Here is a 17078-nt window from a genome sequence, read left to right on the forward strand (position 1 = left end):
GGTAATTACTGTGAGTGCCCTGTGACAGGGGCTGGATGCTTCAGAGGAACACTCTTCAAGAGGGCTCAAGATGCACCTGTTGAAACCTGCAAAGCAAAGTGGGACAGGCAGAGTCCTAAGGAGAGTGCTTGAAAGCCTGGTGCTGTGCAGGCGCTGGCACCCAGCTCCCACAAGAAAGACTCCCGCACACTGGAGGCAGGGGAATAACTCTCAGTCCTGGGCATCCCAAGGAAGTGTCAGACCCACATTTATGTGATACCTGGAAATTTATCAGCCTAGCTCTTAGTAAAACCTTTACCAGCAATGTTGTCTTTGCTCTTTACACAACATAATGAATATGAGGAAACTACAGGAACACAGTGCCAAATAACTGTGTTTACTGACTATATACAAACATACAAGGCCTAGCTAAGTACACATACTGGTGGCTTCTGCAGTAGAAGATAAGGAGGCCCACTAGAGGGCTTGCAAATTATTTGAAGAGAAACTACCCAATTCCAGTCGTCGGGAGGATTATGCTGTCCTAGTTGTTCTTATATCATGTGTAAGGCCCTACCAAATTCATGGCCATGAAAAACGCGTCACGGACCGTGAAATCTGGTCTCCCACTGTGAAATTTGGTCTTTTGTGTCCTTTTACCCTATACTATACAGATGTCACGGGGGAGACCAGTGTTTCTCAAATTGGGGGTCCTGACCCAAAAGGGAGTTGCAGGAGGTCACAAGGTTATTTTAGGGGGGTTACGGTATTGCCACCCTTACTTTTGCGCTGCCTTCAGAGCTGGGGGGCTGGAGAGTGGCAACTGTTGGCCAGGCGCCCAGCTCCGAAGGCAGCACCCCACCAGCAGCAGTGCAGAAGTAAGGAGGCAATACCGCAAACCCCCCCCCCGACAATAACCTTGCAACCCCTCCCAGAACTCCTTTGGGTCAGGACCCCTACAATTACAACACCGTGAAATTTCAGATTTAATTAGCTGAAATCATGAAATTTACAATTTTAAAAATCCTATGATCATGAAATTGACCATAATGGACTGTGAATTTGGTAGAGCCCTAATCATGTGGCGGAAACCAGCATGGTTGCTAAGAGCCGGCCTCACTCTATGAAACCCAATGTTCCTAGGGGGTCTCTTAGCCTAACAGGAGCTTCAACTGTTGCAAAGGGAGAGAGAGCAACTTATTTTAATTTAAGATGAAAAAATAAACAGTTACAGAGGCCTTCTCTGCTATCTGGTGAACGTGGGGTTAACTCCAGTTTATTTTCCTGTTCCCCTTGTTTAGGTGTTCAGAGGAAGTTCTATAGCAGGGGCTTGCAATCTTTTTCTTTCTGAGGCCCCCCCCCCCCAACATGCTATAAAAAGTCCACGGCCCACCTGTGCCCAAACAACTGTTTTTCTGCGTATCCAGTAGATTCAAAGCTGTATTAAATTGATAGTTCTACAGTTAAACACACATATAAAATATATAAAAAAATAAGATATGTACTAAAATAAAAAAATGAATATTATGTTGAAGTATTAATATGCCCAACCCGCACCGTGTGGGCTGAAGCCAAAGCCTGCGCCCTGCCACCTGGGGCTGGGGCTGAAGCTGAAGCCTGAGCCCCACTGCGTAGGGTCCCCTGTGGCATGGGGCCCCAGGCAGTTGCCCTGCTTTCTAGCCCCTAATGCCAGCCTGCTGAAGCCAATAGGTTTCAGCATATCATGCAGGAAAATTAACACGAGCTCTGGTAAAAAAAAAAGAAAAAAGCAATGTGACCAAATAGCGTGAGGTGAAACGGCTTTTATTTTTTGCAAGCTCTCTGGTTTATTTTGGTGGACCCTTCCTGAAACCCAGTTGAGAACCATGGTTCTATAAGACTGGCTGCTTCAGAGACAAAAGGAGAAAAATGCTTTTGGGAAGGTAAAGCCTCCAGACCCTGAGGTATATCATGAAATAATGGACTGAATACAAAATGGAAGCCCCCTGTCTTTGTGAGGCATTGCAAGGAGGGGTGTGTGTTTGTAGAGGGGATTTGAGAGCAATTTGTTCCTTTATTTTAAAAGAGTTTAAATCTTTTTGCATTTTGGTTTTCAGGGACCCGTTATTGGTAGCTGTGAGAGCTGCTTTTGACTGAACAAATGAAAGATCTTGTGAAATTCTTATGCTACATGTGACTTCTGAAGCCAAGGCAAGATATCCAGAATGTTTCCAAGTGTGACAAATTGCACAAAAACGGTTTTGAGTTTTGCCCCCAAAAGCAAACAAATGCCAGACCGTTCACCCAAAGAACTCTGGGGTTTGGTGCTTCACTTCTCCTTTGTCATGCTGCCACTCTCTATAGGGAGCTCCTCTGAATAAGTAATAGTGGGGTTTGTTTGTTTTCTAAGTTACCCATTTATTCATTTCTTTCTTGACATTTCTCCTAAAAGTCTTCATCTGCCTTTTCCATGGTAACAAACACCGTTTTGCTCTTTTCCCCGCTCCCTTTTTCTGTTTCTGCATCTTCCTCAGACTGATGCAATTCAAAGGAGTGCTTTTGTGAACCGAATTCCTCATGCTAGTTGTATCTTTTGTCTCAGGTCTGCTTCTGAGTCACTGTTACCTCAGCCAGTCATTGCCAATATTGCTATTCCAACCCAAAGGGCCTTTGGATCACAGCAGTAGAGAAAATTGATTTACTGTTTGTTGTCACTGAACACTAGCTTCTTAGTACCTATGGAGGAGAGAAGAAACAGCTCATAAATATTGTTCCATAAGCACTTATTAGAAAGGTGAGATAATTATAATCTGAGTGGTGCTAAATAGAAGGCTGTGCAGAACCAGTGATCCCAACATCCTGCAGGTTTCAATGGAAGTTTCAGGAAATGGGCAGCTGAGAATCCAAACAGAAAACCAATGGGAAGGAATTTTTCCCCCTGGCATTGTATTTGTTGTACACACAACACAGGTGCACATGGGGTCTGATCCAAGATGCATTGTCTTCAATGGGCTTTGGGGCAAGCTCATAGCTGGTAATATTTGTTCTGCTGAGGGAGAAAATAATCACCTAGAAATCCCTTCAGTTTAAGGCAGGAAGATGCTGGAATGGGGAAACAGAGAAATAGGAGGACTAGGCCTCCCTTAATCATGTGGATCATCCCTTCTGCTCCTGCTCCAGTTTTAAGGAAACACTACACACATCCTCACTCCTGCAATAGGAGTGCCCCCATGGGCTTACCCGCTGTCTGTGGATCAGGAGAAGAGTACTTTCCTAGACTTATTGATCGATAGTAGAATCCATCCTGACTGGCTAATGCCTGTTTCCTCTTGTACAATCCAGCAGTATTTGGTGATTAAAACTTAATGACTAAGCATACTGTGTAGCTTCTTAAGATCTTCCCCTCTCATCGAAAGGTATGTTTGCATTAATATATGGCTAATTTCTGTGCATGGCAGAGTTTTCCCAGTCTCCTAGAGGTATTGAGTTTGAAATTTCTTAGTTTAAACCACAATCCAGATATCTCCAGCCTCAAACATCTATTGGTACAGAAGCTGAAAAGATTAAAATTGAACAGTTTGGTAATAACCTGCTTCACAGATTACATTTTTGTTTAGTCCTGTGGTTGTTTGGAGACTCCTGGAGAGATCCCACGTAGCAGAAAAATGTGACTTTAAGAAGAATTGACACTGCTGTGCAGGACTGGGAAAAAAATATATGGGCCCAGGCACAGTCCTGTGATGTGAGGAACTGATATGAAGTTAGGCAATCTTGGGGTTTGTAAACTTTGTTCAACTTGTTCAAAACTCTTAGGTGTACTCATCTCTCAAAGGTTTTGTAGACATTCATTCTGTTTCTGCATTTAGTCAAGTCAATAAGCACAGCACTGAGGCTGAAAAAATTCACCTGAAACAGCAGGGTTCACTTGCCATATGATAGTAGGCCATAATAATAATAATAATATGATCAACCTCATAAATAGCTTACATTCTCATCTGTAGATCTCAAAGCACTTTATAAAGGCGGTCAGTGTCTCATTTTATGGATACGGACACAGGAATTTAAGTATTTTGACATGCATATTCCACATGCGATTTCTCAGGTGCACAACTCACTTTATGTTTTGCTGTAGTTAGCCTGACAGCAATGTATAACGCGAAGGGCGAAATACTGCCCTGATTTGCATCCCATGGGTAAGACAGGACAGAATTAATACTTGATTCCTTCCATTAGAGTGCAGTGGTATATATACTTGAGGTATGATTGAAAAGAAAGTTACATGTTATGAATCATTATCATTTACTTATCCTGGTGTAATCAGAACAATTATAATGAATAAATTATATAAAGGAAATGTCTTGTAAGCATCCATGCAAGGGACTGACAAAAACCGGCTGCTTACCAAAGGTGGTCTAATAAAGGAGTAAACTTGCACTCAGTAGCGATGAGGATACTTTGGCCATGTTGTGTAAAACAAGAAAGGGTTGAATACAGATTTTGCTGTGTTTCTTAATTATATAGCCAATGAAACTTCATTTTTCCAAATGGAACAGGGATGTAAAACTAATTTAGATGACAGAAAGCGTAGGGCACTGGACTGAGACGCAGGAGACCTGGGTTCTATTCTTGGCTTTGACACTGGCCTGCTGTGTGTGACCTTAGGAAAGTGTTTGTCCCTTTGTTTCCCATCCCAGCATGTGTCTTGGGCCAGAGACCATCTCTCATTAAGTACCTAGTACTGAGGGGCCCCAATCTTTGCTGGGCCCTCAGGACAATACAAATAATAACATGATAACAATGAATGACGGTTTGGATAAGCAGGGGACTTTTCCATGTATACAGGCCAGACTTTCACATTTGGGTGCCTAAAGTTACTGCGATAAAGGGGAGGGGATATTGATTGGGTTTTGATTTAATTGTTGCTAATTATTTTCTGGTTTTGGGGTGTGGAGCAGCTGTAAATTCAATCTTTTTATGCAACTGTATTTTTAATTTGTGGACAGCCACTCAGAGCCTGAGACAGGTGTCTTTTATATATTATACATCTAAATGACTAAGCAGCCAGATTTTCAGTGGTGCTGAGTACTGAAGTTAATGAGAGTTAAAATCAGGCCACTTAGTTATGGTAGATGCTTACCTATGGACGTAGATGCTTAAATTTAGTCATCCAAGTTTGACAATATTGGCCTTAATGCACACTAAGAGGACATGATCTCATTTTAGATAAACACAGTTTTAGAGAACCAGCATTCAGATAAATGAGTATCCACTGCAGTAAACTAACTACATGTTAGAGATCTAGTACAAAAAATCCTGCTTCGTCTCATTCCTCAATCCTCCTAACTTCACTTCTTTTTTATTTGATACAGTCTTCTGCTTCCTTCTTCCACAGGGCTGTTTGTCCATCAAGGGCCTTATCCTACATCCATTGAAGTCAATGAAAGTTTTGCCATTGATTGCCAAGGGAGAAGGACGGGCTCCTAAATAAGCTCTTCTGAAGTTAAGTGACAAAGTGGAAAAAATGCCTAAATTCTGTTTAAAATACAGTGCAACTTCCAGTGTAGCTACCACTGGTGGAGCTGTGCTGATGTAGAATGAGGGGTCCAAAATTTCACACTCCAACTATTAGTTCTGAAGTAATGATTCAACATGTGGAATAATCAGCTTTGGCCGCAAATTGCTTAGCAGGCAGCTTGGCAACAATAATGAGAAGACTATCAGAATAAGTGATCTTTTACAAGGAGAAGGGATAGCAATAGAAGTAGACAAGTATATTAGCTTATTCTGGGTAGTTCTCCTTTCACTAGCCAGCTCTCCCTCTCATAAGCACTGTTGTGCTTGTCTGTGAGTGCTTTCCCTTCTGTCTTGGTGTCAAAAAAAGAAATCTAAACAAGGCTCTTCCCCTGCCCTTAAAAATGTAGGTAAATTGACAGAAGGCCCGGTTGAGTGATCATATAGTATTCCCCTTTGTGTTGTGCCTGGAGGAAAAGAAATCCTTGATGGGCTGCTATTAAAATGGTACATCCCCTATCCCTCCAGGACCTAGTTGTTCTCACAAACCCAATGCGTGAGGGGGCAAGAGGCCAATCTGAAATTTGAATTTTACATGTCCTGCATATAGTGCTACTGCATGTGTACATGGCTAGGTGGCGTGTGTGTCAAGACATAAGGCAGGAAACACACTCATTCAGGAGGATAGTGTTTTCTTTCATGAAAGCCTATCAGCTGTGTTGTTTCCTTGAGTGGTTTCAGTTCAGATTAGTCACCCCAAAACTTGGATGCTTATCCAGAATGTACTCTTTCCCTAGCTTTTGCCTCCCTTCTTTCTTTCTCTCTCTCACCAAGCTAAATACCTTACCCTTTCCTCCATTGTACCTTCCCCTCACCCTCCATGCCCTCCCTGTCTCATTATCCCTGCTGTTACCCTTTTGTGACCTCCAACAGATCTCACATTGGAGGACATCCTCAGTAAGAGACATCTCCAAAGGCATTGTGTACCTCTGACCAGGGGAGCCCCAGAGAGCCTTAGGTTTCAATGCAGCAGCAACTCAAGGCCTAGCAGACATATTATCAGACTTCCCACATCCTGCAGAATGCCTTTTAGAAGTTGCAGGAAGGGAGGGAGCTGGGTCTATTGGAGTTTATAGGGAGAAAAGTGGACAGTTAAGGGCTGCAATAAGGATTTGGAGGATAGGGATTGAGATGGGAATATCCATAAAGGATTCCATTTGGTTTCCATTCAGGAAAAGAACTGGTGTTCATCTTTGGTCCTTATTTCTCTGAGCTAGTTTGCTCAATGCTTACTCTCTTGATTTTGAACTCATTATAACATTATTAGGCCTGTGCCAAATTTGGCATTAAATTAAACCGGCAGGAACCCAGCGTAACTCCACTGAAGTCAGTGGAGTGATTCTAGATTTTATGCAGTATAATTGACTTCAGAATCTGCCCCAGTGTTTTTATAGTTAGATCTTCCTTCAGGAATAGGAAGGAATCAGGCTTCTATGTTTCCAAGCTGCAGTCCAGCATTTTCCACTGTGATGCTGCTGTGTGTGTGAAGGTTATTGAACTCTGTAATCCCAGCCCTTGCTTCTGAATTATTCTGAGACCGTTTATAATTGCCTTTGTACCTTTGTAAAAAAAGTAAGGCATGCTGGCAGCCTTCAGCGTTCAGATCAAATACCACTACATGATGCACTGCCTACGATACAAAGGGAAATAGAAGACAGCAATCAGTGACCGCTAAAGCCCATTAGACACCAGTTAAGTGTAGTGTAAATCTGACAGGTGGAGGGAGGAACCACGCCTAAGCAAGTTTATTTGTTTTAAATTAAAAGAATAATTTCAGAATTTTAAGTCTTGTGTCCACACTAATTCAAAGCATTAAACACAGCTGTACAGCAGGATTTATATCATCATGATGCTATTTTGAAACTGTGATTTAAGCTGGTACTAGAACAACAGCAAATATTTTTTCACTACTTGTCTTGACAAATATTTACAATTTCATTGCAGGCCATTTCAGGCCCTGAATTCATGGTGGTTTTTGCATTAAACTATGTGAAACGATCAAAACTTTCAGGGTAAAAATGGTTCTTTGTCAAAACAAAATATCATGTTCCAAATTTCAGAACATTGAGATTTTTTGCTCAGAAATTAGTCTGTTTTGAAATTTCAGGGTTTTTTTTCTGTGTGAAATTAGACCAAATAATAACAAAAGTGGAAACCTCAATTTTCAAGGTTTATGTCATTTCACTGTGATTATTTCACCCAGCCCTGTCCAGTCCATGTTTGGGTCTTGCTGGGGGATAGACTCAAACATGGCTCAGCCTCTGACTAACACCGTAAACTATGTCTTAATGGAAACAAATCATGTCAAATCTATTGGGTGAATGTGGATGCGTTAATCTGATTTTTGAATCTGGTTTGACTAATGTGATTAAAAGCAATAGCTTTCCACTGATGTGAGTGGGGATTTAGAGTGCAGAAGTGGGGCATTAGAGGTAAATAGTTAGTTGCGTGTTCTCATTTCTTGCATTACTGTATCACAGTTTCCTCCTGCTTCATTATTAGAACAATAGGAGCCCAGTCATATGTTTTCCACATCCAATATGTGAGACACAGCTCTTGTGTACAGTATTAGATTCATGATTCCACACTGTCCTTAATAACGCTGCCCTACTTTCTTTGTGGGTATGATTTACTAATATTAGCAGTGCTGAGCCCTGAAACAGAAGCCTTATTACCTTTCAGAAAAACATTCCCACATTATTGGGTACTCCTTGTTCATTTGATTTTGGGTGCTTATGCTATATTAAAAGTCTGTGTGTCTTTTGCCTCCCATAAAGCATCAATGTATGTGACTGGAACATTATAATGCTCAATTAGATTTGTGGTGATTAAAGGCCCATCCCTTTGTTAGGTGAGTTGTCCCACTGAAGTCAATGAGATACTTCCATGAGAATTACTTTGTGAGTCAAGGTTGCTCAGTCAGTTACTATAGTAGTAAATATCAGTGGATCCCTATTAATTAAAGATCTAAAGGTAGACCATATATAGTTCTCTGGCTTACTGAACCAGTTTCCCTGGAACATTTCCCACCTATATAAAGTACCTATTAAAAAGTATTTTCTCATGTTGACAGGGACATTTAGGTGCATAACTTGCATAATATTAACTGGAGTTACTGATGAGAAAATTATCCTCAATATTGTGATGGGAGTCAGTCTCTGGCTGTTGTGATTGCAAAGAAATGCTTTAAAATGTGACCTCAGTGTAAGTGATGCATCATTTCTGCCTGCTGAGTTTGTGGAGAGCCTGAAGCAATAACGCTGCCCAGTTCATTTAAATGGGTGCAAACTCAGATTCCAATGCCACTTTAAATGTCAACATTGTTAACTATTTTACTGTTCATCAAAGGAGATAAGAAAGAAGAGGAAGTATAATGTTATGAAATCTATACAATCGATTCTGAGTGATAGCTCATTTTGGATAGGCCTGTAACACTACATGGAGGGATAGAAGGGGGTTGTGATTAGCTTAATTTTCCTGAATGGGGGCTCAGCTTTGAAAGGTTTGGGAAACTTTGCTTTTGGCCACTAGAACTGAAATAATTAAAAAAACCTCATGTGCTTTCACTTTATCAGCTGCTTATTTGTTTTTACATTTACCTTTATTTGGACAGGGGAACTAGACTTTTGTCTATAATCTGTTTTGTGTGCTATAGCATAATGTTATTGTGTATTTAGAAGGGCGGGGTTCACAGCACTGCAGGAGAATGTGAACACTTAAAATCTTTTGGGGGGGGCTGAATTAAAAAAAACACTTTTTTGTTCATACTAGATTTGGTAAAGCCCCCTTCCCCCCCCCCCTTTTTTTTTTACAGAGTCTAACTTTAATTCCTAAATGATGCTGTGATCTTCTAGTAATCCAGTGTGTTTAAATGTTTTAAAATGGCTTATGTGGCACTTTTAATACAATAAGAGCTTGTTATGTGTCTTGATTGATGTTCATGAAGGAATTATGTCAGATATTCTAAATATATGTATGTTTAACTGAGAAGCATTTGAGAACAAACCAAACAGGCTTGGCAATGTTTACATAATAAAAGTAATGACTAATATGTATCTATAGCACTTTTATCAAGGATCTGAAAGAGCTTTACAACATTAATCCTCACCTCAACCTTGTGGGGTAAGTAATTACTATAACAATTATTTTAAAGATGTGTAAAATGAGGGCTTGTCTACACGGTGTGGAAAGCGCACTACAGGGTGTCATTTCTAAAGCACACTAATGTGCTGCACATTAACTGGCCTCTGTAGTTTATGGTGGTGAGCACTAGAAGTTCCCTAGTATGTTTTAATGTAGTATTGTTTGGTCCTATGTTAAAGTGCACTAGGGAATTTTTAGTGTGCACCAGCATAGCCTACACCACAGATACTCAGATCTCAGTGATTCAGGAGCCAAATTAGTGATTAACCTTACAAAAAAGAGCCACAGTAGTGTGAATTCATTGTCTCATAGTACTATATATTCATATTTAAACAGTATGACAGGAAAATATTTAGTTTTATATTTATATATATATATTTAAAAATGTGACTGACCAAGTATTATTAGTTTATCAACTACAATTGGTTAATAGCATAGTTAAAGCATCCTGATTGGTTAATAACTTAGATTGGTTAATCATTAAATCACACAGGGCTGGTCTACACTGGGGGGGGGGGGGATCGATCCAAGATACGCAACTTCAGCTATGCGAATAGCGTAACTGAAGTCGAAGTATCTTGGATTGAATTACCTGGGGTACAGACGGCGCGGGATTGATGGCCGTGGCTCCCCCATTGACTGCACTACCACCGCTCGCTCTGGTGGAGTTCCGGAGTCGACGGTGAGCACGTTCGGGGATCGATATATCGTGTCTTAACGAGACGCGATATAGCGATCCCGGATAAATCGATTGTTTTGAAGACGTACCCATAGTGTTTTAATATCATGTGCTGCAAAGAGCCGCAGGAGACACATTAAAGAGCCACTAGCAGCTCCCATGCCTCAGTCTAAGTATCACTGGTCTACACATACCAAATAGTGTGCAACAATAAGCCCTAAGACACTGGACTATTAAGACACTGATGCTGCAAGGTGCTGAGTCTTTCAGCACTTCTCAGAAGATGCTCTCCACCTTGATTCTTGAAAGTCATAGGCAGAATCAGGAATAGAACCCAGTCTCCTGCTCTAACCACTAGGAAACACTCCCTTCCTGAAAAGAAGCCATTACTTGCATGACTTAATTTTTGAGTTATAAGGAATCAGTTCTGCCTGGACTCTAACAAAGCACCCTCAGTCCCAAAAGCAGTAGTTCTATCACTTGAGATAAAGGTGAATCTCCATGAGCTGTCATAGGACTGATATAATGGGCTAAATTTATCCTTGATGAAAATACATTTGCTTCAGTGGGTTTATTCCAGGAATGAATTTAACAAATAAATTATTTAGAATAGTGAATTTAACAAATAAACAACTTAGGCCAAACAGTACAAGTAATTTCAGACATGACGACTTCCTTGGAATTGTACTCATGCAGGATCTGGATCTGTCCTTGTAACTTTATTTTGAGAACTCTCTTTCATGCAAACTATTATCCCAAAAAGCTTGACAGAATTAGGTAATACAGTTGCAGAGTTAAATGGCCTGGCATAGTATTACATGCTATAGCACTGTCGGAAAACCTGAAGGGATCACAACTGTGCAGAGATGAATTCTTTGAAAGCACATTACAAAAATTGCTCTGGAATATGAATACGTTAACATGCTGATTATTGGTATATAGCTGCCTAACCTGTCCAGTCTAACCAGAATTGTTTTCCCATTTTCTTCTTTTTTGCATGGCACATAAGCAAGAACAATTCTTTATTTTTATTTCTTCAAATCTCTAGCTGCCCATCCAATGCTCTGGGTGCCGATCCCATATATTAAAAATCACAGCATATACAGAGGACTCCCCATAAATACATCCACCTCAGCCTATACCCTCTTCAACAGCCTTAGAAAGGAGGGGGAAAAGGGGCTTTTCAATGTGCCTGGAAAATTAATAAATCTGGGCTCTGGTGGGCCAAGGGAGGGCGGCAAGTTCCTAAACTAAGCGATATAAATAACTAAAACAACAACAACAACAACCCAGCAGAACAAAACCCTGCACTGGAACATGGCCAGTCCTCTTTAAAGAAGCAAATAGATGAAACAAAAGAATGTTATCGATTCTTCTGCTCCTGGGGTTGAGTGTCCATTTAGCTCACTCCTCATATGTATTTACAAAAGGTAAAAATGAAATTTGTGCCTAGGCTTTTTGAATCACTGAGGTAGGTAAAGAACAGCAGCACTTCCTGTTGTGAAATGTAACTGGTTCTCAGTATTTTGGAAGCCTGGCTTAGCAGGCTGATAACACTGTCTGCTCTTTTATGGAACAAGATTTATTTATTTGGAATAAATTTTGGATCTCTCCTGGCTGCAGTATTTAACATATGTTGCGTGTCTGCATTATTTTTTTGGAGTTGCTATATTTTTTGCCTACTCCAAAGTTTCTCGCAGAAGCATCTGGTCCTGGCCACTTTTCGAAACAGGATACTTGATTAGATGGACCTCTGGTCTGATACAGTCTAGCAATTGCTATGCTCCTATAGACAAATGGATTACCACCTAATTTGACTCTTTTACACATATTTTATATGGGATACCTCATAACTCTTAAAAGCAAGTTAATTTTATTTTACGTATTTCAAAGTGTCTAAAAAACTCACGATGCCATACTATCTTCTTCCTAAAGTAACTTGACTATAACAGGGTTCAAAAAAGAACTAGATAAGTTCTTGGAGGATAGGTCCATCAATGGCTATTAGCCAGGATGGACAGGGATGGTGTTCCTAGCCTCTGTTTGCCAGAAGCTGGGAATGGGCGACAGGGGATGGATCACTTGATGATTACCTGTTCTGTTCATTCCCTCTGGGGCACCTGGCATTGGCTACTGTTGGAAGACAGGATACTGGGCTAGATGGACCTTTGGTCTGACCCAGTATGGCTGGTATTATGTTCTTAACTTCTTATCCACAGTGCAAGTAATGCAATGTGATCAATTAAAAACATACTTATTAGCTATATAGCATATTTCATTTTTACACCACTTTACAAACATATAGTGTAACCCCTTTGGGGTTTAGAGAGCATGGCCCCTTTTAAATCTTTTTCCTAGGGTGGAGGGGGAGAGTAAGGAAAACAGGAGGGAAACTCCAGGGGGCAGCGCTGGAGCTCCAAGGAGAGAGGGAGGCAGCCTGCAGGCCCTGGAAAAGTGAAGCAGGAGAGAACCTGCCCGAGACTTGAGACGGACAGGGCTGATCGGGGACACCCCAGGACAGGAGCCAGGAGGAGCACTGTGCCAGGGAGGAATCGCCCGAGAAGGACAGGCTGGAGCTGGACCCAGTATCACAGCTGCCCAGAGCTGCGTGGGGCTGTGAGTACTGGGGCTTGTGACTCTGCATTTGGAACAAGGAGGGAGGTTGCTAGATAGTTAAGTGGGGAGGTGGTCACTCTGTGTGGCTTTGCAGAGAGCGGCAGAAGAGGGCACCGGAGGGGTTTCTTGGGGAAAGTTCACTGGTGCTGAAGATGACCAGGAGCACCCAAAACTCACCACTATATTGAAACTTTGCTCAGGACTCCTGAACTCTGTGTGCAGACATATTGCTCAGTGTCTGCCCTTCTAGACTGTGCTACCACTGGGCCTGTGGGGCCTTGGTTTGGATGCAACACTGTTCTACTGCTCCCCCTATATTTTTCCCTTGTTGTTTTTCTCCTCTCATCCCTCTGTAAATAAATATTTCCCTTGTTATATCCATTGTACTTTTCCTGTGGGTGGGTGTGTTCACTCTGGGGGGTTTGGAACAGGTGCCCCTGAAGTGGAAGGGATTTCTCCTGCTGCATTCCTGCGCGCGCCTTCTCTTGGCCAGAGCTGGCTGCAAAGCAGACTCCATCTTGGCCACGAGGGCGCTAAAGTTACAATAGTATGAGTCATGACATGGTCTAGTGCTTAGGCCCAAAATTAGATTTCAGAATTCAGGGCTTCTATGCTACTGATTTACTATGGCCCCGATTCAGCATGGAGCATTTGGAACAACTAAATGGGACTACGCGCATGCTTAAAGGTAGGCAGATGCTTAAATACCTTGCTGAGTTGGGTCCCACATGCTGTCATGCAAGTCATCTAGGCTGACATTTTCAAGTGCCACTAATTCTGAGTACTTCATTTTTGGTGGCTAGCTGGAGACAAGCACTTAAAAACTGAGGGCCCCAAAATGAAGAGAGACTTTTGAAAATTTTGCACTTACTTTCCCTCTCCCTCAGTTTCTCCATCTGTAAAATGGGGGTAATAATACTTATCCACCATTGTAAAATATTGTGAGATCTATGCATAAAACATCATTCTATGTGCTAAATGGTGTTATTATTCAACCCCTTTTTGTGGACCTACAGTCCTTTAGTGAAGGGCTCCTAGCTGCACAGCATACAAATGCCTGTACAGGGATTATGTCAATGACTAGGGATTTCAGAGTCACCCCTGCTTCCCTATAGCGCTACACACTTAAGATGCGTATCTTCTAAAGAATGGCTTCAGACTAATGGAATTGGTATGCTTCAAATGCACATTGAACAAGCTCAGGGAACAAGGGCCAATGGGCTCTGTTTTCTGGGGGAAATTCCCATGGATTTAAGTGGGGCAGGGTCAAGCCTTATCTGAGTCCTCTACTAGTTTATACAGCCTACTTTCCTGCAGAGCTCCCTTTTTCACACTGGGCCATTTAATACAATAAATGTTAACACAGCTCTTCCCTTTAAATAAAAGTACGAGAACTTTGTGAGTTGTCTCAGTGGAAATGCAATTAAAGAGACCTTGAAATAAAGTGTATGGCTCCTGCAAAGAACAAATTCTCAATAGTCTGAAAAACTGCAAAATGTGTTGGAATCTCATATCTATATGTATAAACTTGAGCAGCTCAGCTCATGTACCGTTTCTAGTGCAGCACATATGTGTGACTCAATAAGGTTTGAGTGGGAGAACCAGACAGGTCTGAATCACCAAGTTTCCTTATCTCTGAATCACTGTTATCTTTGAGTAAAACAATTGCAGCTCTCAGAGCTACAGAAGCCCAGTCATGATGATCACAAATTGTAAAATCCAGAACGAACCAACTGGTTTAAAGAAATTTCACAACCATTTGATGCTTGAGGACCCAGATTTATGTAAAAGGAAATGAGTTAATTCATGTTTTAAATTCTGGGATTTGAAAACTATTCTGGTAGACAGCAAGCTCTGTTTCCTGATATCACAGAAGTTATGTATTATTCAGCTTTACTCACTGTTGTTCCAACAGGTGTATTAAAAAGTTGTAGAACCATAGTTATAGAATATCATGGTTGTACATTTGTTGTGAAAATAGATTTAAAATGAACAGAATTTTTAAGTGTAGAGAGATACAAAAGAAATTGCTTCAGACCATTAAGGGCCTGACCCAAATCTTTCATTTGACTTCAGTGGACTTTGCATAGAAGCCTAACAGAATACATGTAGCAATTTTACATCTTAAAGGTCAACTGGAAGCTTTTACCTACCAAGAGGTGACTGAGTTCAAAAGAGTGCCAGGTCCCTGCATTTCTCTTGCAGCAGCTGATTATTCAGGTGCCCATAACAGTTCCTATCTGCAGGGACTGCATGCTTTAGAGATACAGAATGCTGAATAAATCTAATACAAAGAGACCTCTTTGAATATAGGTATTAGAATGTAGGAAGGATTTCTGATTGTACATTCCCTTATGGAAAGTTCCCCTTTCACTTAGGCTAGTAACCTGCCCACTTTGCAGTGAGGTCACAGGCTATATCACTTGGATAGTCCTCCAACATCTTCCTACAATTCCCTCCCTGTGCCCAGAAGGACTGACACATTCTCCCACGATTCATTGGGAAAGAATCATAGGGTGGGTTGACTTACTGCCGCACAAAGAACTATGGATACGTTCCCAAGCGGCCTAGCAACACACATGGGGGAGCCAGCACAGCCGCACCAATGAGGACACCGTAACTCAGATATGGCTTTGTGGTATGGCTGCTCATCTGGACTAGGCTAACTGCAGTGGAGACATACAGTAAGGGTGAGCTTGTGGATAAAGACATGTTAACAAAATAGGAAGTAATGAAATAAAACAACTAGCAAACAAGAAACTGCTCTACAAAGATACAAATACGGTCCCTATTCTGAAGATTTTATAATCTAAACAGATAACGTAGATCAGGGGTGAAGGATAGGATGAAAGTGACTGAGCGGTGAAGTTAGTATAACATCCTGCTCATTCTATGATTTTTATAAAGTTCCTAGTCCATGTTGGGGGCCGAAGTAATATAAAATATATAATTAATAAATCATAGTTCACTCTCCATTCCCAGTCTATTCCTGTGATTTAGCTACATTCTTGGGTTTATTTTTATACACAGACAAGGACAGTAAGACTAAGAAAAATTTCCAAATTACTCATCTCAGGAACATAATCTATAAATAGTTTTGAGCGTCTGACTGAGGACCCAATACAACCTTGACATTCTAAGGTAAGGTAGTGCTGCTGTGGTTATTTGACAAATGGACCTGGATCATGTTTCAATTGTTTTAAGCTCAAGTGTATCAATCTCAGTTTAGTTTGATGGTGCTTAGTTCAAAGGCGCAGAGTGCATAGCAAGCAAGACTGTTTAACTTGTAGTGATCCTCCAGGCTTCAGTTCTTTTTTTCAGTAAAGAAGTCTTTGCCCCCAGATGAGGGCAGAAAAAACAGAATCTCCATGCAGCAGTTGATAAAGGGAATACTTGCTTCTGATTCTGAATTTAATTTTCATATAGTGGTGAGTTATGGTTGCAAAAATGTCCCTGGCACAACTCCAGGAATCTAATGTAGAAAAAAATGTTTTCAATTGCATTGCAATGCAATACATAAAAGCAAAAGGAAATTAGTGAAGAAACAAGAATAATAAAATGGTTTCTTTAGATGGTTTCATTGTATAGGGGTTAGCAGAGTGGAGAATAAATAGAAAACCAAGGTGACATTGACTGAAATCCCCCTACATGGGCTCAAGGAACTTCCTGACCCTGATTTTTCTCTCAGGTATGACACCATTGAAACTACATTGACCTCAGTGGAGTTACTCTGGATTTACACTGGTGTAAATGAGCAGCACAGAACTGGGTGAGAATTTTTTTGCTCATCCATTCTCCCCGTGGAAGTAGAAGGGGGTTTATCCTGAAAAAGCAGTGGATCTCCAGAGATCTGTACAGATCTTGGTGAATCAACAGAGGTCAAGCCAATTTGTGCATCTGCAGTGGTTCCTGGCTGGCCCACCCAGACTACCTCTGGCCCTTTGGCAACACTATTCCTGAGTTGGATATCTCTCAACCTGCCAAGGCCTGATGTGGAACACAATGTGTGATAAACACTCAGAATGAGGGGTCAAAAATTATTAATTCAGAATGCTTAAAATGCTGAATAATTCCTTCCTTTTGTGCATATAACTTTCTGTAACCTCAGTTT

The 17078-nt window shown here is 41.1% G+C and overlaps 1 protein-coding gene across 4 annotated transcripts in view; it reads right to left on the minus strand.

Annotated features, from left to right (window-relative positions):
* LOC101951390 (Gfo/Idh/MocA-like oxidoreductase domain containing 1) overlaps window positions 1-17078 on the minus strand; it is a 344332-nt gene that overhangs the window by 189235 nt on the left and 138019 nt on the right. The gene's annotated exons all lie outside the window — the stretch shown is intronic.

The sequence above is a fragment of the Chrysemys picta genome, chromosome 2 (assembly GCF_011386835.1).
Source record: "Chrysemys picta bellii isolate R12L10 chromosome 2, ASM1138683v2, whole genome shotgun sequence".
NCBI classification, from domain to species: Eukaryota; Metazoa; Chordata; order Testudines; family Emydidae; genus Chrysemys; species Chrysemys picta.